Source organism: Crocodylus porosus, unplaced genomic scaffold, assembly GCF_001723895.1.
Source record: "Crocodylus porosus isolate Cpor-Errol unplaced genomic scaffold, CroPor_comp1, whole genome shotgun sequence".
In the NCBI taxonomy this organism is placed as follows: domain Eukaryota; kingdom Metazoa; phylum Chordata; order Crocodylia; family Crocodylidae; genus Crocodylus; species Crocodylus porosus.
This window is the reverse complement of record NW_017728917.1, coordinates 35,275,295-35,298,974: the sequence shown is the minus strand read 5'-3', so window position 1 is coordinate 35,298,974 and position 23,680 is coordinate 35,275,295. Positions and strand designations below refer to the sequence as shown.

General features: G+C 42.8%; 1 protein-coding gene across 2 annotated transcripts in view; it reads left to right on the top strand.

Moving 5' to 3' along the window:
- The first annotated feature begins 17,756 nt into the window (after positions 1–17,756).
- ASPN (asporin) overlaps positions 17,757–23,680 on the top strand; it is a 50,186-nt gene continuing 44,262 nt past the window's right edge. For both annotated transcript variants that reach the window (XM_019537058.1, XM_019537057.1), the window contains exon 1: positions 17,757–17,991. The gene's annotated coding sequence lies outside the window, so the exon portion shown is untranslated. The remainder of the gene's footprint in view (positions 17,992–23,680) is intronic.

Below are 23,680 nucleotides of genomic sequence, written 5' to 3'. Positions count from 1 at the left end.
TACACTGGCAGGCAGGGACCGCATCCAGGCAGACCTGGATAGGTTAGAGAAGTGGGCAGATCTGAACAGGATGTGGTTCAACAAGGACAAGTGCAGAGTGCTGCACCTGGGGAGAGGGAACCAGCATTATGGTTATAGGTTAGGGGCTGACCCTCTCAGAAGCACAGAGGCAGAAAGGGATCTTGGAGTCAGGATTGACTCCACAATGAATATGAGTCACCAATGCGATGAAGCAATAGGCAGAGCCAACCGCACCCTGTCATGCATCAACAGGGGCATCACTAACAGGACAGGTCTTGCTCCCCCTCTATGCGGCACTGGTCAGGCCACAGCTGGAGTACTGTGTCCGGTTCTGAGCGCCGCACTTCAAAAAGAACATGAACAACCTGGAGAGGGTCCAGGAGGGCCACTTGTATGGTTGGGGGCCTCAGTGACCAGCCCTATGAGAAGAGGCTGAGGGACCTGAATCTCTTCAGTCTCTTCAGAAGAGGATGAGAGGGGGGATGTTGTGGCTGCCTACAACCTTATCAGGGGCCACCAGTAAGGACTTGGGGAAAGTCTGTTCACCAGGGCCCCCCTTGGAGTCACCAGGAACAATGGCCACAAGCTGAGGTAGGATAGGTTTAGGTTAGATATTAGGAAGAACTACTTCACTGTAAGGGTGGCCAGAGCCTGGAATAGGCTTCCCAAAGAGGTGGTGGTCTCACCTTCTTTGGAAATCTTCAAGAGGAGACTGGATAGGCATCTGGCTGGGGTCTTATGACCCCTCCCATCCCCAGTGCTCCTTCCTGCTCACGGTAGGGGGTTGGACTAGATGATCCGTCTAGGTCCCTTCCAACTCATTGATTCTATGTCCAGGAATTGACGTCACCCATGACAACCATAGTCCTGGAGCATGCAGCCTCAGCCAGTTCCCAGGTGAACTCCTGGTCAAGCTCAGGACTTTGAGTGGGAGGTCTGTAGTAGACTCCCACCGATGTGTCCCCTGTGCTGTGTTCCCCACAGATTTTAACCCAGAGGGTCTCCAGTCATCCACTCTGGTCACCAATATCAGCTTACAGGGACATGTAGCTTTCCTTAACATAGAGAGATACACCCCCGCCCCTTTTATCTACACGATCCCTCCTGCACAGGGTATAGCCATCTATACCCGTGGTCCAGTCATGGGTGGAGTCTCACCAGGTCTCCGTTATCCCTATGACATCATAATTATTTGCACTGAGCAGGAGGACAACCATGATTAGCTTTAAGGCTATAGGTGCTCTGGGAGAACTAGCTGGCATCTAAAGGAACTGAGGCTTGCTCTAGGACCAATTGGGCAGCCTTCCTTCCAATCAAACAACTATATCAAAGTGTAGCAGGCAAGTACCAAGGGGAGGTTACCCTACAGGTGGAGGTGGGTAAGCGTTGTGTGGCCACCAGGGGGCATTATAGTCACCCTGGAATCTGAACCTAGCTACACTAACCTATTATTAAAACTTCATAAACAACCCTCACACAAGTACCCAGCAGAATGCCATAAAAACCCCAAACACCCTTAACTGCCACAGGTACAGCAGGGGGGATGAGGACACTCTCAATGTCCTGCTACTGCAAGAACAGAAGCAGTTTGTTAAAATACACTTCAGAGCTCCAAGGAAGAGAACTATGCTCCATGCTGCAGAGTAAGACCATATATAGAGATATGCCCCCTTCCTCCTTCAATGTCAAACTCAAGAGTTATACCAAAGCAGCCTACTGGGTCACAGGACCTTATCGAATAGTGTCATATTATGGAATATGAATATTCCACTGTGACTAATGGAATGCACCAAAGTTGTAACAACTGTAATTTAAAACTCAAAATCAACACCTAAATCCTGGAGGAAAGGTGAGAAATAAAAACAAAAACACATATTTACCTGAAGACAAGGTGACTCTGAATTTAGATTCTATACATGGAAAAATTATAAATTTGTTTGAATTTTCCATGCATGGAATGTAATTATTGGAGGGTCGTCTTAAATTTGTCACTGCTACTGCTGCAGTGAGAAACTGTAATGGACAGTAGCTAGTGGCCTGGGGTGGGGGTGCAGGTGGTGGGAGGAAGGCTATGGGCGGGGGGCAATAGGCAGCAGGGGGACTAGTGGTGGGGAAGACAGTGTGCGGAGGGTCAAGCAGTCTGAACCCTCCCCCTTGCTATCCTGCACCTTGTCCCTCCTCCTGCCTGTCCCGCTCAGCACGTGCCTCCCCCTATTTGCCCTTAGCAACTGTCCTCCCCCCAGTGGCTTCTGGCCCCCACCAGTCATGCCAGGTCAGGGGTTCACCCAGGGTCTGAAGAAGTAACTGAGATCCAAAGGAACATAAAGAGTATAAGTATATGGGAGCTAAGGAGCCAGAAGCCAGGAGATCTGTTTGAGGAACTAAGTCAGAGATCCACAGGGTCAGGCAGAGCACAGAGTTAGGAGGCCAGCCAGATTAGGTATCTGGGAGATCAAACCAGAGTGGGTTAGTCTTTTTCTGGCTTCAGATATCAAGATAAAGTTAGGCCCTGGCTTCAGAGATCCCAGCATACTACTTAAGGGTAAGACTCAAATAAGGAGCTAACAATCTACCCAGGCACTGAATTGCATCAAACTCCCTCCCTTTGCCATCAACAAACAAAATGAATTCAAGTGGTCAGTGCTACCTCAGTACTCAATTACACTGTCAGTAAGCAGGATAAACTGCAGGAGCCTTGGCTCAGATTTCGTATGTGATCCCTCTCTCCTTACAGCAAAACAAAACAGGAGGAAGCCGAAAGAAACACTTTTCACACAGCACAGATAAAGGAATGGGGGAGCATGTGTACCCTGTGTCAGCTACTTCAAGTTATGATCACTCCTTGTCTTGCCCCAGAGGATATATTTATTGCTCCTGGCCTCATCACAGTCACACTCCTGTAAGCTGAATGAGAACTCTCTCTTGTCCCCAGGATTCCTTTGATTTTCCAGCACACACAAAAAATTCATAGGTGATAATAAATACCTTTAGTAGACAAATGGTAAGACAGAGCCGTCCCAAGGGTACGGAGAATAGGGGTAAGCACCCCGGCGCCCCACACTTTGGGGGGGGGTCCCATGGAGCCAGGGGGAGCAGCTGTGACCCCTCCCATGGGGCCCACCTGGAATTAGTGGCTAAGCCCCATGCCGCAGAAGCAGCACAGAGCGCCCCCCCCTTTGCAGGGGTACCACAGCCCCATGCAGTGTTAAGGGGGCCCTGCACCCCCCCAGGGTCGACTTTGGGTATAGATATTAAAAGAAGAGTCATGGAAAGGGTTTCCTTGTATGATATTCTTTGAATACCCAGATACATTGTCAGCATTATTTCTCTTTTTGGTGACAGTGAGTTACTGTACATAAGAATTGCTTTCCTATGATTATGAAATATCATTTTTTTCAAAATCACGGGGCTGGATCTTAAATAATCAAGCATTCTCTTGTGCGGTGTTCTTTTGAACTTTGCACGAGTCAGTATTTTCTACATTTGACTGAATTCAATTTTACATCCCTGCTCTAGTTACAGGCCATTACTGAAAACACTATTTCAATTCTTTACTTTTCAGGTCAAACAAGGTAATACTGTAACTTTAAAGTACAGATTGTTATCAGAGAATGTTGCAGAAACGCACTGCCCCAAAGACAGCCTCTAGAGGTATTTGGACAGAATTTCAAAGATGCCTAAAGTTTTGAAGAGTTTTCTAATGGGACTTGCAAAAGCATTTAAGAACACTGGGCACCTAAGCCACTCATACATGTATAAAAATCCCTTTAAGGCATTTCTTCTGTGGGAAATCAGGGGACTCAGTCATTTTTGAGAGATCAACCTCAGCTAACCAGTGCTAGTGAAAGAATTAGGCCTTGATTTTGTATAAGGCTCCTCAATTTTGGTGGGCTAATTTTCAAGTTGTAAGTGTATATGATATATTATCTGAATTAATTTGTCCTGTGCCTCCCTCCCACTACAGCTTCCAGCATTCAGGGATGTAGGAAGTCCTAAATTTAGATTGTACCCCCAACTACCCTGTTTAATACCCACTGATGGGTCCTTCTATGAATTTGTCCAATCCCCTTTTGAACATGGTTAAATCATCAGCTTCCACAATACTGAATTCCAGAAGTTAATTACATGCTGTGTGAAAAAGAACTTAGTTTTGTTTTAAACTTGCTACCTAATAATTTCACTGTATGTCCCCCTAGTTCTAAGTATGGCAAGATACAGTAAAATAGTGATTCTCCCTTTATTTTCTTCACATCTTTCATGATAACCTTTAAAGAATGATAAACTGATAACCTCCGGGTTGTAGAAAAGCATTTTTGACAATGAGGAATATTCTCAGAGCTAGCTTCCAATCACTACTGCGGTAGCAGCTGTCAGCTGTGCACGCTTCCTTCCTTTATCATACCCTTCATCAATTTTGTTTTCTCTAAAATTTTCTAGTCTATCTAGTCTTTCCTCATGAGGAAATTTCTCTATACCTCTGGGTCATCCTTGTTGGCTTTCCTCAGTACCTTTTCTAGATCTATAATACCCTTTCTGAAATAGTGGGGGTGGGGAAGTGGACAAAACTACATTCAATATTCAAGGTTTTGGTTTAACATTTGACTGCTGCTATACTACTAGGGTTGTGTTTTCACAGAACTATTCACAATAATTTCAAGATCTTCTTTAAATGGTAATAACTAATGTAAAGCCCATCCTCAGATGTGTGCAACTACCACCATTTAAACAACAGAAGGGGAAAAACTGTATAATATCTTTGCAGTAGCCAACCATACATGTAACAAGGCCTAGTCTGACATGATGTGTTATGAGCCATATGACCTGGTCAGGTTCTCCCTGGAATGCACATTTCTTTTTGCAGACAATTAATAAGGTTGATAATGGTAATGCATCTGTCCTCAGACAGTTAAACTTTGACTGTCGTGGAATCAAAAAACACTCCTATATATCATATTCTCTGTGCATGTGAGACATTCTCTTCATCAGATTGTCAGGTTCAGCAAGGTAGAGTTGGAGGGTACACTGAAGACAACTTAGCATTTGTGGCTTTTTCCTTTGGACCATCAAGACAAGGGTATACTAATATTTCGTTTTCTGAGATGAGTTACTACCCACTTACAGTTGATAAAGACTTATGGTGCTGTGGACAGACCAAAGGATAGTACTCTGTCCTGGCGCATTCATTCACGTTCCTGTCTAAAACCTGAGTTTCTTTCTTTACACCACATACATGGAAATATGAAAAATGTATCTTGTAGGTTAAGAGTTGCAGAGCAATTCCATGGACCTAATATTGGAATTTTGAAGTTATCTTCTTAATGTTAAGCAGCAATTAAATGCAACAAATTTATTTTTAAAGAGCTCTTCTATTCCTCAGAAAGAGATGTGATTCTATTTTTTGCTCTAAGGCTCTTGAAGGGTACCCTGAATAAAGAAGGGATGGAATGGAATTGCAGGGACTACTTCACTGAGATTATTTTCAGAACCAGGAAGTCTGGTAATTTCTATTCCCATATTCTCACAAAGAAAGTGTCTTCAAAAGGGAAGGGGGAGGGGTAAAGATTCACCTATGCTGATGAAAAGTAGGTCGTTGCCTGTGAAAGCTCATGTCCATCTAAACCAGTTAGTCTCCATGGGCACTTTTACACATGCTCTGGGGATGAGATGGGGGGCAGTGCTTTAATTAGAATGGCTCCAAGAGCCATTCTAATTAAAGCATTGCCATGTTTTTTATGTATCAACATCTGCATGCTTAAAATTGGTGGCAGGGGTGCTTGAACTAAGGCTCATTCAACGAGTATGTCAGAGCAGCTTTGGTGCTTGTGTATGCTGCCTGACTTCAGACTAACACGGCTAGTCACCTCTCTGCTCATGTTAATTATACTTAAAACCACAAAACAATATGGTTTGTATAACCACAACATAAATCATATGTTCAGAAACTACAAAAGTGGTATAACTAAGTCATATCTATGGAGATTATATATTATATGTATGCTTACTGACAAATATCAAAACTATTTAGTATAACTGTTGCCAAACCACATTAAAATTATTCTTTGAATATCAGGCCCTAGCTTTCAAGAGTCAAATAACACCCTTCACTTTTTAGACAGCTTTTACAAAGCAGTAGGGAATTTGTTTTCTAGGCTATAGAAGCATGTATATGTAATCCTTAATTTATGTAAGTTCTTTCCTCTAGCTACATGAATGCTATTAATTGAAAGGTAAAAAGAAAACACATGTTTCTGTGCATTTTAAGAAATTCCATCTATACTTGTTCTGCTGAATATTTCTAAAGGCTCAGATGAGAATATTTTTTGTTTTCAGTTTCTCTATTAAATTCTTTCAAAATAATAAAGTTATCAAACCTACTCGAATTTTGTTTTTTCTGCTAACTTTTATGCAGTCTAGAGACTCTAACACTCAAGTTTCTTAGGACTGTAATAGGGTCAACCACATTTAGAACTAGCAATCAATGAGAAGGTGGACAGGGCAACACACTAGGTAAGTATGGATTGCACAGGTATTAGAATGCATATTTTTTCAAACTGAAGAAATATTAGTGGTAACAGATGTGAACTTGACAGTTTACCAGTCTCCTAGGTAGGAAAAAGCTACAGCTAATTACCTTATTTACCTGAATCCAAGAAAACTTCAAATTTAAGGTTATCCCCCAATAATTAGATTCCATTTATGTAAAATTATAAATTTGTTACAATTTTCCATGTATCAAATCCAATTAGGGAAAGATCATCTTAAATTTGTCCACCCACTGCTGTGGCAGGGAAAGCAGCAGTAGGTATTGAAGAGCCAGACCCTTGCCCCCTTTCCCTGCCCCCTCTGCTGTCTGTCCTCCACCATGTACCCCTTAACACATAGCCCCTGCCCCTGCCTGCCCCCCACTTCATGCCTCCCCAACCACAGCTTCCCCCTCCAGTCTGCCTCCCCACATCCTGCCTCTTCCCTTCCCTCTCCCCCTGCAGCCGCCCTACACCCCCTTTCCCAACTGCAGCTTGTCCCTCCACCCCCAGGTCATACTTGCAGTTTGCTCCTCCTATCCCCTGCCTCCCCTGCAACTGGCACCCTCACCCCCTACTTGGGAGTAGGGCAGGGGATGGGGGGGTTTCTCCCTCGCCCTATAGTCAGGCAGCAGTTTTCTTCCTCTCCCTAGTCTTCCCAGTTCTCCTCCCTGCCATGTGCCCCCTCTCCTGTCAAAAGAGCCATTTCAGCCCAGGGAAGATGGTGGTTCAGTCCTGGCTTCAGCCCTGTGCTCAAGGCCAAAACCAGAGCTGAGCTGGCCCCTGCCCTAGGCTAGTACTCAAATCCAAGATGAGCACCCCCCACCCGATGCTGATTAATGGCAAAAACTTCACTGGTGATTTGAGTAAATACAATATGTGTTAATTCCTGGCAGTGTTGCAGTAAGTTTTCAGTGACTTGAATTAAATGCCTAGTTTTAATCCTTTCTTTTTCATTGACCTGAGGTTTCCCCTTATAATTCTTGTAGCAAAGGCGTACACGGTGAAGATCATCAAAAAATCTCAATGTGGATGCACATACCAAAAGTGGTATGAGTTTGGAAATTTGAAAAATTTAAGAGAGGCTACTGTTCTTTGAAACATACATTATTAGTAATAAAGACAATGATACGATTTCAATCCTGAGTACTGAAATCCCAATTTATGAAGTAAGTGCAAGACTATCCCTCATAATATTGATATACAAAACTTGAAAAATACAAGAAAACCATTTATAACTTTAGGGAATTTCCTGTGAAATGTTGTAGTGCTGTCTTAGACATTCAGTAGATATCAATAAATTATAGCTAATTCATTTAGACAGCCGGTGTACAATCCAACCTCTTTTCTCCATTTGTTCCTCATAGCTAGGAACCAGTCTAAAAGATCAGAAACTGGTTTAAACCTGTAACAGAACAGATGTTCAGTGTACATAAACCAGTTTGAAAATGGCTGAAATTGGTTTGAGATTAATCTGGTTGAATGGAGTATCAGACTTAACAGATTTGAGTCAAACTGGTTTATGCAAGGTCTGCCCCAGATGCCTTGTTGCTTTAAGTTAAATCAGACTCCCTCAGCATCCTGACATGCTGCCTGGGCTGGGTGAGGCTCGCTGCTCCACAGCAGGGCTGGCTCCTCCCCTCTGCTCCCTGGCTGCAGGTATGGCAGAGACTGCAGACATCTGCTTGGCTTCCCCTAGCATACAACATGTTGGCTACAGTTTGTGCTGTGGGAGACCAGTTCCTTCCTTAGAAAAGCTGTTTAGGAGCTTGAATTAATAGAGAGAGGCTTTGTTTTCTGATGGGGTGATAAACACTGTTATCAATTCCCTGCTGGGCTGTTCAGGAGGGGGAGGGGGAAGCCCTCCCTAATCACAGCGTCCTGCCTGGCCACACCACCCTCAGCTCAGCATTATGGAATGGAAGGGATGGCTGTTTTAGATCCCCCCCCAGCTTCTAGCCTGAGCCTCTGCAGCCATGTGCCTGCATTTCTGGGATGTCTGTCTGGTTACAAACTGGTTTAGCCTACCCAGGTTAGACTAACCTGCAAAGCATAGGCGACTGGTAGGGGATGCACAGGGGTGCATGTGTCCCCCCGATGGACAACACTGATGCTGTCAGTAGGGCTGGTGCCCCCCGACAGGGTCGGCAGCTTCTGCAGGTGCCCCTCCAGATTCAGAAGGCACCAGTCACTCATGCTGCAAAGATTGAATCAATTTGGGCTCAGGCTTTTTAAATGTCTATCCCTAGCCCATGTTGCCATATGCACATTCTTTGAATGTGAATGAATGAATAAATAGTCAATTAAAGTCTGCCCTGGTTAGGGCAATGAAACTAGATTGCAAGTTCTCTCTTCTATCTCTTAATACATTTTTGTATAGCTTCCTTTTCATAAAGGCATCTGGGAATTATTATGAAACTCAGATACATAAATAAAACTTAGTAGATGATGTTTTACATGACAGAACTGGCACTAGCATTCCAAACAAACACAAAAGGCTCACTCAAGTAAAAAGTTATGTATCCAAAAATGTGTGCTACCATAAAAAGCTTTATATGGTTTGTAAAGCAGAGCCCACAGAATTCACTTTAGTGAAGTAATTTCCTCCTCTGTATTATTAACATTTCCTGTAGTTTTATATATAGTTTTCCACAGTAACAACTGTTAGTTTCAAAAACTAATAAACAAATATGGTTTGGAAGACATCCAAGAAATACCAAATTTAGACAACCCACCAAATGGCATATGCTCAGCTTCTGGAACAAATATTACAACTCATCTTCTTCGAACATACCTAAGTTTGAAAATATTCATTAGACACAAATGAAGACAAGCACATGCATGTCTGAATTAATCACTCATGAACTGTAAGCTCTTACATAACATCTAGAAAGATTTTGAGAAATTAATCATGCCACTTAGTTTCAACATGATGTTTTATGACTATGAAAATAGAAATTAAGTTTATTTTTCATTTTCAGAAGTATTACTTTAAGTCAGATGCTTAAAAATTCTTTTAAAATAGGTTAAGTACATTAGCAGGGTTAATGATCATCATGTGACAAATATTTATTGTGTACATACAATTAAACAAACAAATACTTTGGAGGTCTACAACAGAAATGGTGAAAAAAAAAAAGATGAATCATAGAAAAATAATTTTCCATATTCAAGTAGTCTTACAGGTTTGGTGCCATTTGAGAAGGGCCAGAACTTAACTAGAACTAAAACAGATGACTCCATATATATTTGATATTTTAACTGGAAAAAGAAGTATGTCATACTATTAAAATGCTACAGTAAGTCTCCAAGAGAGAATCTGTGCAGTCTAAGTTAAATTAATCATTTGATATAAATCACATTTATAAACACTGGAAGGTAATGAAAACCTACTTATTTTGCTTTCCACTAGAAATGTACACAGTTAACAGATTAAAGATAAGCTTCAGAAAAAAGAAAGAATACAAATAAACTGGAAACTTTAAAAGGCATATGATGCCTCATGTCTACTGATACGAATCAAGTAATGCAAATACAGTCACTCTGAGTGGAGGCATTTATTACAATAGCAATCTATTGTATTGATGTTACCTTACTGAACATAGTAAACATTTTTCAGGTACATAATTTCCCAGTATTATAAAGTGTTTTCACATAGCATTATTTATATTAGGCTTATACTGTGTTTAACCACTCAGCAACTAGTCTGTTCAAATAGTACTTTGTTTTTAAGTTTATATCAATTGCTTTGAATGGCCTACTTCTCATTGGCTGAAATGAATAAAGTTCACTGCCTAGGGCTGCTCCAATCATCAGTCTGAATGGTCGCTAACTAAATTGATATTAAAATATGTACTGCAATTTGTGAAAGCACTAAAAAAAAATTAGTTATTTCACTAGGGAATTCTATAGGAAGTTTTGCATGGTATTGGTACCTTCCAGATGACTTAGTATCACACATTCATAATGATTGCGACAAAAACACTTACACACATCTCTATTTTTACATCAGATTATTTTAAAAAATTGTTCTGAAAATAGACATTCAGCAATGTAGTGAAATTTGATGCCTAGAAACCAGGCACTTTAAATATTACAGTGGGAACTGAACAAGATCACTTATCAGTTCAAGATTTCAAATTTTGAAGTAAGGTAGGTAAAATATTTCTTTTATACTATTAAAAATAATGGTGGTCTAAAAAAATCAGGTTTTTTTTAACATTTTACAATACCTTTTAGCCCTTCTGAGTCATCAGAGGAAAAACAGAACATAATGTCAGTGTTTTAAAGCTGCAGTGCTAAGTGAGAATAAGTTAGTGGGGAAAAAACATTGAAATTTTGAAAACTTTCTTCAATATATACAAATTGTTTCATGAAAAAGATATTAAATTAAATTATTATTTTTAATTAACAAGTTAATAAAAGTAGAATTTAGATATTACTAAGGAAAAATAGGGAATGTAATTGCAAATGAATCTGGGAGGGGCTTAGTTGCTCATGAAGAGCCAATAAATGTTATTTACTGTTTTTGAAACTTTTTGTGGAAGAAACCAGCAAAAATTAGACATATCTAAAAAAGTATTTAAAAATGTTTCTTCCACTAAGCCATTATAGGTATCTTCCTTATAACCCTGTAAGATCAGGAGTGAGTGACACTGTTCATGGCAGAGGTAAGTAATGTTCTTTGGTAGGATTAACCTGATTATTCCAACTTGCATTTAGAACTCTAGCCCATTAGGTGTCTTTTGAGCTAAGCTTTGAAGTAAAATAGAAAAAATGACCTTGTTGCAGAATTTTGCAATGTTAGCTAGCTTCATAAGAAATTATAACGATTTAGTGGAATTTTGAAGAGTGGGCTAATGGATTCCTTGAACTATTTAAATTCTTGAGATGTCAACAATTATCATATGGAAAACAAGGACTGTTAAGCTTGGATTTTACCTGACAAATAACTAAAGTGATTTCAAGTAATTTATTTAAAAATGTGATTGTATCCATTATTTTTAATTAAACACAGGTGTTCAGTTCTTAACTAATTTTGCCATAACACAGAGATTTTAAAAGCACTACTATGCATCATAGCTGAATTGCAAAAAAGTGTAGCAGGAACAAAGGGATACAAATGACTTCCCTACAAAAGGAGATAAATAGTAACTTTTTCAGTTACCACTGCATATAACTTATAAATCAGCCTTAAGCTACGTAAAGGCTTTCAGTTTCTCCTGGGAGAGTTGCTCCTCTCCTAAGAGAAACCATGATTATATAGATGTTCAGGGTTTTTCTCTCAGAACAAAAATGGATGTTCTGGCAGAAAAATAACCTGGGAACACAAAGAGTGAAATCAGTCCTGGGAGAGTTAATATCTGTACACAGTCTCTTCAGAGAGACGTCACAACACAGTCCCCCAGCATCTAAGATGCTTTTCCTGCCTTGCCCCACCCCTCTGGGAGACAGTGAGAGTGTCTACATATGCATTTACACCAGCTAAAATTTACTGTGCTTTAAAGCAGGCATTAAAGCGCATTAATGCTTTGTGTGGACTTGCATGATGCAAGTAAAAAAGTAAAGCTCAAGTTGGCTAAGAGCATGTGTAGATGAAACGAGGATTTACTTCACCCTAAATTGAAGTGGTGGGTTTTTAAAAACACAGCTTCAATTTAGGGAAAAGTAAACCCCAACATCGTGTACATCCATGTCTTACTTGCCTCTCCAGGAGGGTGAGCTGTGCGGGCAGAACGGTCCCTGAACTGTGGGGCCTGGTGCTTCCCTCCATGGCAGCAGTGGCCCGCCCCCCCCGGCGGCATCTGCCTTCAGGCACCCGGTTCAGACAGTCCCAGGGGGCACCACAGTCATGCAGGGAAGGACCGGGTCCCTGCACAGCTCAGGCAGGCAGGCAAGCTCGGGGGGGGGGGGGGCCGTAAAATCAGGCTTACCACTTCCTCCCCCGCTTTGGTGAAGCCTGCCTTCCCTGGCTGCTGCCAGGCTGCCTGCACGGGCTGCCTGTACAGCCCCTGAGCCGCACAGAGCCTGGTGCTTTGCTCCACTGTTATAGGGCAGCAAACTAGAACTCCTCAGAGGAGTTCTGGTTTGCTGTGTCCCAAAGTCATTTAAGGTGCATTACACTGCTGAATGTGCCACAGCGGTTGGAATTAATGTGCAATATACCACCAACGTATGCAAACACCAACACAATTAAAGTGGAGCATTTAACCCACTTTAAAGTGTTGTGTACACATGCCCCAGGTTGCCATATTTACTGCGCAGTACGAGCCTGCATGTGTAGATGTGTGCCCATACTGTGCAGTAATTTTGGTTACTGCACAGTAAAGGCACATTTGTAGATGAACCTAGTGCATCTCTCACTGGATTCACTATGCCAACTGAGCAGGGAGAAGACCTTTGCACTCCACACACTGTACTGCAGGGAGACACAAGGCTAACTCTGAGCAGTCTAGGTCAGCCAGTCATTGCTGCCCTGTTCACTGTTGCCATCCTGTCTCCAGGCAGACTTAAGGAGCTTCCACAGTATTCTGAAATGTCTGCGCAGGGGCCATCTGGCTGTGCAACATCAGCAGTGCAAGCCCTCTGCTCTTCAGAGGTTCAGCATTCAAATGTCTCTGTAGGTGACTCCAGGTAAGTTTTTCTATGAGGAGAACAAATCGAGGGGAATTATTTGAATGTGTGTACCCTCCCTCAGTGTATGCTCCAATATGGTATACCTAACAAACAGAACAACATGATGTTCTTCCCCAACAGCAAGTAAAAAGGAAGAAATACCAAACCCCTCGCAATACAAAATGTTGAAGATTCATAGATTGTTAGGGGCTGGAAGGGACCTTGCAGATGATTGGGTCCAGCCCCCTGCTTTATGCAGGAAGACAACTGGTGTTCAGTGACTCCAGTGAGGTTACTGTCCAGTCTCTTCTTGAAAACCTCCAGGGTAGGTGACTGCACCACCTCTGGAGGGAGTTTATTCCACAGTCTGGACATCCTGACTGTGAAGAAATTTTTCCTGGTATTAAGCCTGAAGCAGCCTTCCAGGAGTTTGTATCCATTGGTCATGGCCTTCCTTGGGGGTGCCCTAGTGAACATTGTTCACCAACCTCCTGATGCACTCCTCTGATATAGTAGTAAGCCTCTATCAAGTCCCCTCCCAACCTTCTCTTCTTTAGACTAAAGAGGCCAGGTCCTTCAGCCCTTCCTCGTATGGCTTGTCTTGCAAGTCCCTGATCATATGGGTGGTGCTTTTCTGGACCCTCTCAAGTTTTTCCACATCCTTATTGAAGTGCGGCACCCAGAACTGGACGCAGTACTCCAAATGCGGTCTCACCAGTGCTGATTACAGTGGGAGTATCACTTCCCTAGTTTTATATGAGATGCTTCAGTTGATGCATGGCAGCATGTTGTTTCCCTTGATGACCACCACCTTACACTGATGGCTCATACTCATACAACGGTTCATCATTACCTCTAGGTCCCTTTCAGCCATGGTGCAAGTCAAGCTGTCACCACTGAGCCTGTGTCTATATTGAGGGTTGCCTGCCTCCAGATGGAGCACCTTACACTTTGAAGTGTTAAATTTCATCTGGTTCCGGTCTGCCCAACTCTCGATCCCGTCCAGTTCCGCCTGTATCTGTAACCTATCTTCTGACATGAACACAAAGCCCCATAACTTGGTGTCGTCGTGAACTTCACCATCAAACTTTTCAGTCCCCCATCGAAATCACTGATAGAGACATTGAAAAGCACCGGTCCAAGCACAGATCCCTGAGGGACACCACTGGCCACTTTGCACCAAGACGATACAGATCTGTTCATGAGAACTTTCTGGCTCCTATCCTGTAGCCAGTTTCCCACCCACTGAACCGTCCAGCAGTTGAACTCAAAATCTTCCAGTTTTCCCACAAGGCTATCATGGGACACTAGATCAAAAGCCTTTTGGAAGTCTATGTATATAATGTCTCCCATGTCTCCTGTGTCCAGGTGGTGAGAGACCTGGTTGTATAAGGAGATGAGATTAGTAAGACAGACCTATCTGCGACAAAGCCATGCTGGCTGTCATTCAGAATCTTACCTTCTACGAGTGTATCGCACATAGATTCTTTAATGAGCTTTTCCAGGATTTTCCCTGGGATAGAGGTGAGGCTGACTGGCCTATAGTTGCCTGGGTCCTCCCTCTTCTCTGTCTTGAAGATGGGCACAATGTTGGCCCTCTTCCAATCCCCAGGAATTTCCTGTGTGCCATGAATTCTGAAAGAGCTTTGCCGGGGGTTCTGCAATGACCTCAGCCAGCTCCAACAACACTCTCGGATGGAGTCCATCCAGTCCTGCTGACTTAAAAATGTCTAGCTTTTCTAATTGGTATTGCACCCACTCAGCATCCACAGTGGGGAGGCTGTCAGTCCCAGCATGTCCTGCATGAGCCTTATTCTCACTTAACTTTCCCCTTGGTCCAGTGAAATATGGAAGCAAAGTGGACATTCAGTTCAGTTTTTCCCTTAATGTCGGTTTCCAGCTGTCCTGAGGTGTTAAGCACAGGTCCCACACTTCCATTTGTTTTCCTTCTACTGCCTACATACCTAACAAAGGACTTATTGTCCTTGACATCTGTAGCGTACCTAAACTCAGTCTCTGCCTTGGCTTTCCTGATCATTTCCCTACAACTACTGGCCACTGTTGTATAGTCCCCTTAAGGACCATCCCTTGCTTTCACTGTGCATACACCTCTTTTTTCTTTTTTAAGAGGACCACAATGTCCCTATTAAGCCAGGAGGGCTTGCCAGCCCTTCTGCTGCCTTTCCTTTTTGCAGGAATGTTTTTCTTTTGTGCTTTGAAGATCATATCCTTGAGCAACGACCACTCTTTGTGCACCCTATTTGCCTTGCCTTCCTGGTCACACATCGCCCCCTCTCCTAATGGTCTGAGTCTGTCTAAGTCAGCATTTTTTAAGTCCAGGACTTCAGTCCTGCTGGGTGATTTGTTGACTTTGTGGTGGATGGTTAACCTGATAATTTCATGGTTGCTGTCACCCAGGTTACCTTCAATGTTCAAGCCACACGCCAGATCATCTCCCTTGGCCAAGACCAAGTCTAGGACAGTGTTACTTCTGGGTGGCCCCTGCACTTCCTGGGTCAGGAACAGCTCCTTGATCAGTCAGGAAACTGCATGAACTATTTGACCTAGCCAAGTGTTCCTCCCAATCTATGCCTGGGTATTTGAATCACCCAGGACAACCAAGTCCCTTGCACGTGCAACCTCTGTCAGTTCTCGAGAGAACTCCAGATCCAGCTCCTCTCCTTGGTTTGACAGCCCGTAGTAAATGCCTACAATTAGGTTTCTCTCACTTCGCCCCACTGTAGCTTGACCCAGAGGATTTCAAGCTGCTTATCTTTGGAGCCAATGTAAGCCTTCAGAGAGGTGTACTGCTTTCTCAAATAGACAGCTATCTCTCTATTCTGCCTACTCTATCCTTTCTGTGCAGGGTGTAGCCCTCCATGGCTACACTCCAATCATGTGAGGAGTCCCACCAGGTCTCTGTGATCCCTGAATGCTGAAAAACAAGAGGATGTAGTATTGCTACAAAATAATTTTAACAAGAATCACCCCCAAATCAGCGCTCTGTTATTAAAAGGAAATAAAAAGATGCATTATATCCATCCTAGAACTTCCACATCCTTTTACTATTAAAGGACTGTGACATAATATTTACCTACTGAGGTCTGGCACATATGAGAATGGACAGCGAATTGGCAATATATACCTTATCTTGTGTAGATTTTTCATTGAATACAGTTCTATTCCCTAAAAACACAGCAAAGAATTACCAAGATGTTCATAGTTTTTATTCATAGATTGTAAGGCCAGAAGGGAACTTGGAAAATAATGGGGTCCAGCACTCTGCACCAGGCAGGAAAGACAAGTGGGGTCAGGTGACAAAATGTCTGAAACAAATTGTCATTTCAAACAACCTGAACTTACATTACTTTCTGTCCAAATACTTTATGACACAGGTGGCACAGGCAGCCTCTGTGTATGGAACATGGCAGACCAGAGAGAGGACAGACAGAAGTGGCAGACAGGGCAGGAAGCAGAATGCAAACCAGCAAACTGGGCAAGGAGCAGGAAAAGAAGTAGAAAGCAGACGAGCAGATCAGATGGGAAGAGGACTGGAGTGGCGCTTGGTGAGGGTTCATGGTTAATTTGTGACATCTGCCAAAAAGGTTGGCCCCCACTGAATTGTGAGATGGGAAAGGACTGAAGTTTTAAAGCTATTCTTTAATGAGATTATCAGAAACATAAAAATTAGCATTTAAGGAATAAAAAAGAATCAAAATATCTATAGTTGCATCAATATACAGTTGTCATGAAACTATAATTACAAGCCATTTGTATGATGACTATACAAATTGTTGTGCTGGTAACTCACATTAGAATCATACCATCTTTTAAACAGACAGTTTATTACGCGGTGAATAGCAAGCAACCCTATTTGTAACTAAAGCAAATATTCATACTACTATATGAATGATGTAGTATGAATAATGCAAACCTGACTTATTTTTCACAGCCCCAAAATTATAGCTTGTGTAACAATTGACAAAATAAAGTCCAAAGAGGCTGGACTATATAAATAGAAAAATTCCTGCAACAGGTATTTATTCCATTATTAACGTCATAAACTTGTTCAAATAAGAAATACTGTTCGAAGTAAGCATACACTTCATTTTAGTGCATTAAATTAAATCAGTTCAGTATAACACCATGAAGATTATTATTTAATCAAAAAGTCTTATTTAGACTTTATCTGCTTTGACAACATTCTGTTAAGTATTTATTGAATTTAAGATATCCTACCTATATATAACTACATAAAAAGACAGTATATTCATTTTACAGCTTCATTCTTTAAACTGGTTTGATAGATTGATAATATCCATTATTACTGGTTTGCTCCTTTAATGAATACATGCTTATATTGTTTGAAGAGTTCTACTCTGTAAGGAATAATGTACTGTAAATATTATTTCTAAGAAGTGTAATTTTATATCAGGAGTAGATTTGCATGGACCTCCCCATACCTCAAATGGCTACATACCACCTATTATTAAACTTCAGGTTTTACCAAATCTTCTACTAGACACATAGAGTTAAGCATGAAGTTTTGGCTGTGATACAGGCAGTGATGAAAAACACATGAGTAGTAACAAGTCTTCTTAATATCTTTCTTCAGTACTAAGATGGGCTAATCTGTAGAAGCAGTTTACTCAAGTATCACCAAAGGTGCCAGGAGGATCAGGAACATTTAGAGTGAAATTTTTCCTTGTCAGAAAGCTAACTTTTTCACAGCACTCAAATTCTTTAATATTTTCTTTATAATTAAACAAAACTGGAAATAAACTTTTCAGGTGGATGATCACACTGGTTTGGGAAGGACCGTCAAATTTACAAGGTATGTTACTTCTGCATGTCTATTCACATTTAAACAGCAATACAGGATTAAGCAACAGATTTTTAATCACTATATGCAAACTAATACTGTAAAGCAAATAAATGGTTGGCAGTATTAAATTCTTCAAAAATGTTTTTTGAAAATGTACTTTGCAGTTTCAATATTTTCTCTTTTATTATAATTATAACAAAAAACAGAGCAGCAGTAACAGTTCTCTAGCTAGATTACCAGTATTAACCAACTCTGAAAAATAAGATACATGATCTACTATATTGTCATATTTACTTTTGAACATCTAAAAAGCCATCATATAAACAGATTCTCCAAAGTTACTTTACTCCACGTATCTCCGTTTTATAAGGAACAGAGTAATTATGATGATAAGACTTAAAAAAATTAAAATGGTTTTAGTTTACCTAGATTTTTAAAAAATCTGAAAAGAAAGAGCAGAGTTATTACAGTAAAAACAACATGAGTGCTCATGTATTAATATTCCTCTAATTTACAAAGTTCAAATAATATAGCTATTACAATAAATAAATATATACATACATAAAAGAAAGGAATATATCAGCTGTTTTTCTTTAAGATGATATTTCTCATAATTATTGTTTAATATACATCTGAGAATTTGCTAGTTCCTACAATATTCTTATTGCCAAAATGATTTCAATTTATTTATCTTAGGCATTAAGCCAAATGAATCAACAGACAAAAAGTTAAGTATAAACCCATTTACTTCTGGATGGGACAATGACTAATAGAAGCAAAACTATTTTTAAATACAGTATTCACAACAACTATGATCTTGCCTTTCTTTGGACAAAAGCTGCGCACAAAGTAATGATATGTGACACTAATGAACACAAAGATTTGCCCTGTCTCTCTTCAAAGAAAATCTGTTTCATAGTTGACTCAGTTAAAAATGTTGTTCTGGGAAAAAACAGTTTAGGAAACTCGCCTCCCTTCAAGCTACTGGTAACAGCAGCTCCTTCTAAATATGGCTCTTAAAAAGACCTAAGTCTTAACAGTCTTGCTGTTAACTCATTCAATGTCATGACTTACAAGTTGCAAGAGGCTTCAGGGCTAGATGGCAGTAGCAGAAATCTATGCATTTTGTTTTGGACATATACACATATCTCAAAACAATCAATTTTTATGCCTCTGATAATCTAGTTATCTTTCTCTTTTAATATGTTTGCTATTCTAACGTTACTGCACAACTGTAACAAAAATAAATTCTGATTTGAGTTCTCATTAAGAGAAACTCCCTAACCTTTAAATCATAACAATTTATTGGGCAGTATATAGCTTAATTTATGTAAACATCAGGGCTGCACCAGTAGAGATTTCTGGGGCCAATATTGATATCCAATTTTTAAGGAGGCATATTGGCCAATACCGAACCAATTTCCGATATAGTGTGGAGAGCTGCATCTAGCTGGTAAGTCCATTGCAGTGGAAGGGAAGGGGGCACATCAATCCCTCCACTCTCCGCAATGAGGCAGGGGGCAGGGGAAGGGGTAGGCGCTGCCCAGCTAGGGTGGGGTGAGGCGCAGGATGGAGACATGGCTCAACAGTGGGGAGGGGGGCGGCTCCCACTGATGCTTGCACCCCAGGAGTGCTTGGGGGTGGGCAGTGCCCCCGGATATGTGCAGGGGAAGCTAAAGCTGTGGGCTGTAGCTGGGCTCTTCTTGCCAGGGGCTGGGCTCAGAGCAGGGGCTATGAAGGGGGCTGCAGCCACCTGAAATTGTGCCGTAGCTCCCTTCCAGCGTACCGCTGCATGCCCAGTGCAGCCCTGGCTTTTCTTGGTTCAACCCCTGCCTCCCCCCACGTGGGCCACAGGATGGAGACATGGCTCATTGGGGGGGGATGGCTTCCTCCCAGTGCTGCCACCACCATGCCACGTACAGCCCTGGCTCTTCCTGGCTTAAACCTCGCCTCCCCCCCACACACTGGGAAGAGCCAGGCATGTGGCAGCAGCGCTGGGAGGCAGCTGGGAGGCGGCTGTGGCAAAATCTGGGGTGGTTGCAGCCCCCTCCGTAGCCCCTGCTCTGAGCCCAGCCCTTGATGAGAAGAGCCCAGTTCCACCCTGCAGCTGCAGCCTGCCTGCTTGCCCTGTGCAGATCCAGGGGGCACACTCCCACCCTCCCGGGGTGTGCACCCTCCTGAGTCTCACTCTGGGCCAACCAGAGGTAACACTCTGCTAGACTTGGTCCTGGCCAAAGGAGACAACGTAGTGACCGACTTAAATATAGAAGGAAGTCTGGGTGACAATGACCATGAAACCACCATGTTCACTGTCTGATGTGATGCAGACAAATCGGATAGCAGGACTGAAGTCTTGGATTTAAAAAATGCACATTTCAACAAGCTTAAGTCACTAGTAGGGCAAGTGCTGCAGGACCAGGGACTGAAGACAAAAGGTGTGCATGAAGAGTGGTTATTCCTTAAGGACACAATCCTTGAAGCACAAAGGAAGTCCATTCCCATGTGGAGTAAAGGTAACCATGCTCCTTCCCTCCCTCCTCCCCTTCCACCATAACGAACTTACCAGCTAGAGGCAGCTCTTACTGACTGAGTGCTGTGCTGCGGCTGCAGGCATGAACTGGCATTTATCAACCAAATTATCGGCCCCATTGGGAAGTTTCCAATACAGCCAATTTTCTTTATATCGGTACTGATCCGACATCAGACCAATGTATTGGTGCAACTGTAGTAAACATTTATACATAAAGTAATACTCTTACATTATAAACACTGAAACGTTCATCTCATGTATGTTGTTTGACTATCTAAGTTTTGGGTTATAACAGACACCCCTTTTTATAGCAAAGCACAGGGATTAACTGGATCTCAAATAGATTTTACATATGCAAAATGTTTTCTTGAGCCCTAAAGCGTGCATAAAAAATATAAAAAATGCAACATCCCTAAATGTCTTGCACTCAGCCAACTCACACAATCATGCCTCCTGCTATATTACACATGCATTGTAGGAGGCCTGATTATGGGATTGAGCATCAGACACTCACACCATACTGCTTGTGGAGAGGGAACTCCTGATGGCAGTCCTGGGTTCCCCTCACACCAGCTCCTGCAGCTGGGGTAGCTCCCAGCAGGTGCAGGGTTCCATGTGCTCCCCCAATGGGAGCCTCCTGACGAGGGTCCAGCTGGTGCAGCGATGGAACCCATGGCCCTACTGTAAGCCTCATCAGCTGTGGGGCTGGCAGCAGGTGATGCCCTCAGCTGATGGGGCTTGTAGCCACAAGGGAGCACGTGGCCACACATTCAATTAATGGTGATAAGCACAAGCCACAAATTTATTATGCATTTTTAAAAATAAATTTGTGGCTTATCGCTACTTTTATCATGCTGTTACTTGTCTCAACTGTGTCACAACTTAAAGCATGATTAACTGAATACCGTAATTACTTGAATACAAGATGACCTGCCAATAATTAGATTCTATATATGGAAAATGTATACATTTGTTATAATTTTCCAGGTATGGAATCTAATTTGCCTTGGAATAGTTTGCCTTGAATTTGTCCCATTCCAACTGCTACATCAGGGAAAACAAATCTGGTGCATCAGGTACCCCCCTGGTTCTCTGCCCCCTTCCCCCCACACCCAACTTCTTTCCCTAGCAGCCTCTTTCCCCCTTCCTTACTGTCAGATCTTACCTATCCTGAACAGGTGCAAGTGAGTGGCACATTTGAAAACACTCACCTTGAAATAAACATTTTATAGGGATTTGCCTAAGACAAATTATTACAAATACCCATAGACTTAGTTCATCCAGAATTGATGCTGTTTACCTATTTTGAAACTACAGCAGGTTTTGGCACACATACTCCATAAGCACACTTTTAAGCAGCACTTTTGTACCTACTTATACATAGTACAAACTATGCATGATATTAGTCTAAAGCCAAAAAGATCATGACTTACCATATGGTTCACTGGGCTGGGACGCAGAAGTAAAAAGTATTTCAAGTCATAATAACCCCACAGCTTAGCAGTACTCACTATGTGTGTACTGTATACTCCAGATACACGACCCCCACAAAGGATCCACGTGTTAACCCCCATCTCATGACTGAAATTGTTACGAGTCCAGGGATCCTTTAAAAATTTATATGCAGATGAGGCGCAGGGGAACATGGCCCAGGAGGTCCTCATGGAGGGTGGGGCTATATTACTCATATGCACCAGGCTGGGACAGGGGGCTACGGAGGGATTCTGGTGAACTGTGTGGGGACCTGTTCAGTGATGTTTGCCACACATTTAAGGCTGATAAAGAAACAGGAATCATTGAAAATGGGAAAGAAAGGCACAGCTGTGCTATGGGAGCAAAAAGTCAGTACTAAGGGGGGACTGCACACAATGTGCACAAGCATATATCTTATTCAGACATTGCTGCATTAACCTAACCTTGTGGTGTTCCCATCAGTATATTTGCCCCAATACAGGCTATGTGTCCTATAGTCATGCTCAGTGTTGGCTGCATTTAATTAACTTCATAGTTGCTTCCCACTACTGAACATGTGCTGCTTTTGACAGCAGTTTAATGATAGGCAATATATTTAATGAGCAGGGATCCTGGTTTTCTGTTTAAAAATCACAAATTCTCTGATAAAAATCTCAACTTCTCAGACTAAAAACACCCCAAAATCCATGTTTTTCCACGATTAAAATGAAACACCACTACTATATTATGTAGGTACCAGTTGAGCACAATATTTTATTGATATATTTACACTTTTATAGTGATTTGGAAGCCTACCAGTGTCTGCAAATGTTGACATTTGATTTTGGATATTTTAACATGGAAAATCAGAGCTTCCCCTGCCCCATTTGCTCACCAGAACATGGGTCCAGTTGCAGGTGCCCCCCTCCCACTGCTTTGTGGTGCTGAGAAGCCCTAATATGTCAGGGCCTGTCCATGCCAGTGCCCCTCACTCCCAACCCATAGCCCCGCACCCCCTGCTGCTGCCCATCAGTCCCCACCCACAGCCCCTGGACACTGCCAGTACCCCCCCCACACACAGTCCCCCCCACCCCTGCCAGTGCCCCTACTTCTCAACCATATCTCCCCCAGTCCTGCTGGTGTGTTTCACTCCACACCCACAGCCTCTGACCCCAGCCCTGCTGGAATGTGCTCCCAGCTGCCAGGGGTAAGGGGCTGGGAACCTGGGGTCACAGCCTCTCCCCACCCCCATCTCCTGCAGTGCACAAATCCTGGCTGCTACCCATGGTATGTGGTAGTTACTGTGATGGAATGAAGCATGGCTCCTCTGCCCCCATGGGCAGCATGGCCAGAATGGAGGACCTGCCATGGCAGGACAGAGCAGGGCCAGGTGGAGAAGCTTGTTACCACCACTGGGAGCTCTCCACCGTCATGCCAAGACACCTCCTGCCAGCCCAGCAGCAGCGAGGGGCACAACTCCGTGCTGCCCACCCTTCCACCCCGCTGCTGCTAGGTGGGTAGGGGGCACTTCACCAGGGCAGTACAGGGCTTGTACCAGCAGCACCAAGCTTTCTTCCCCCCGCCCCGACTCTGCCCTGCCACACTGAGTCCCACCCACTGGGCTGTGAAGGCCCGGGGGGGGGAATCAAGGCAGGGAGGCCAAGCCCACAGCTGCCAGTCCACCCCCACCCCATGCACAAATCTGGGGGCAGATGC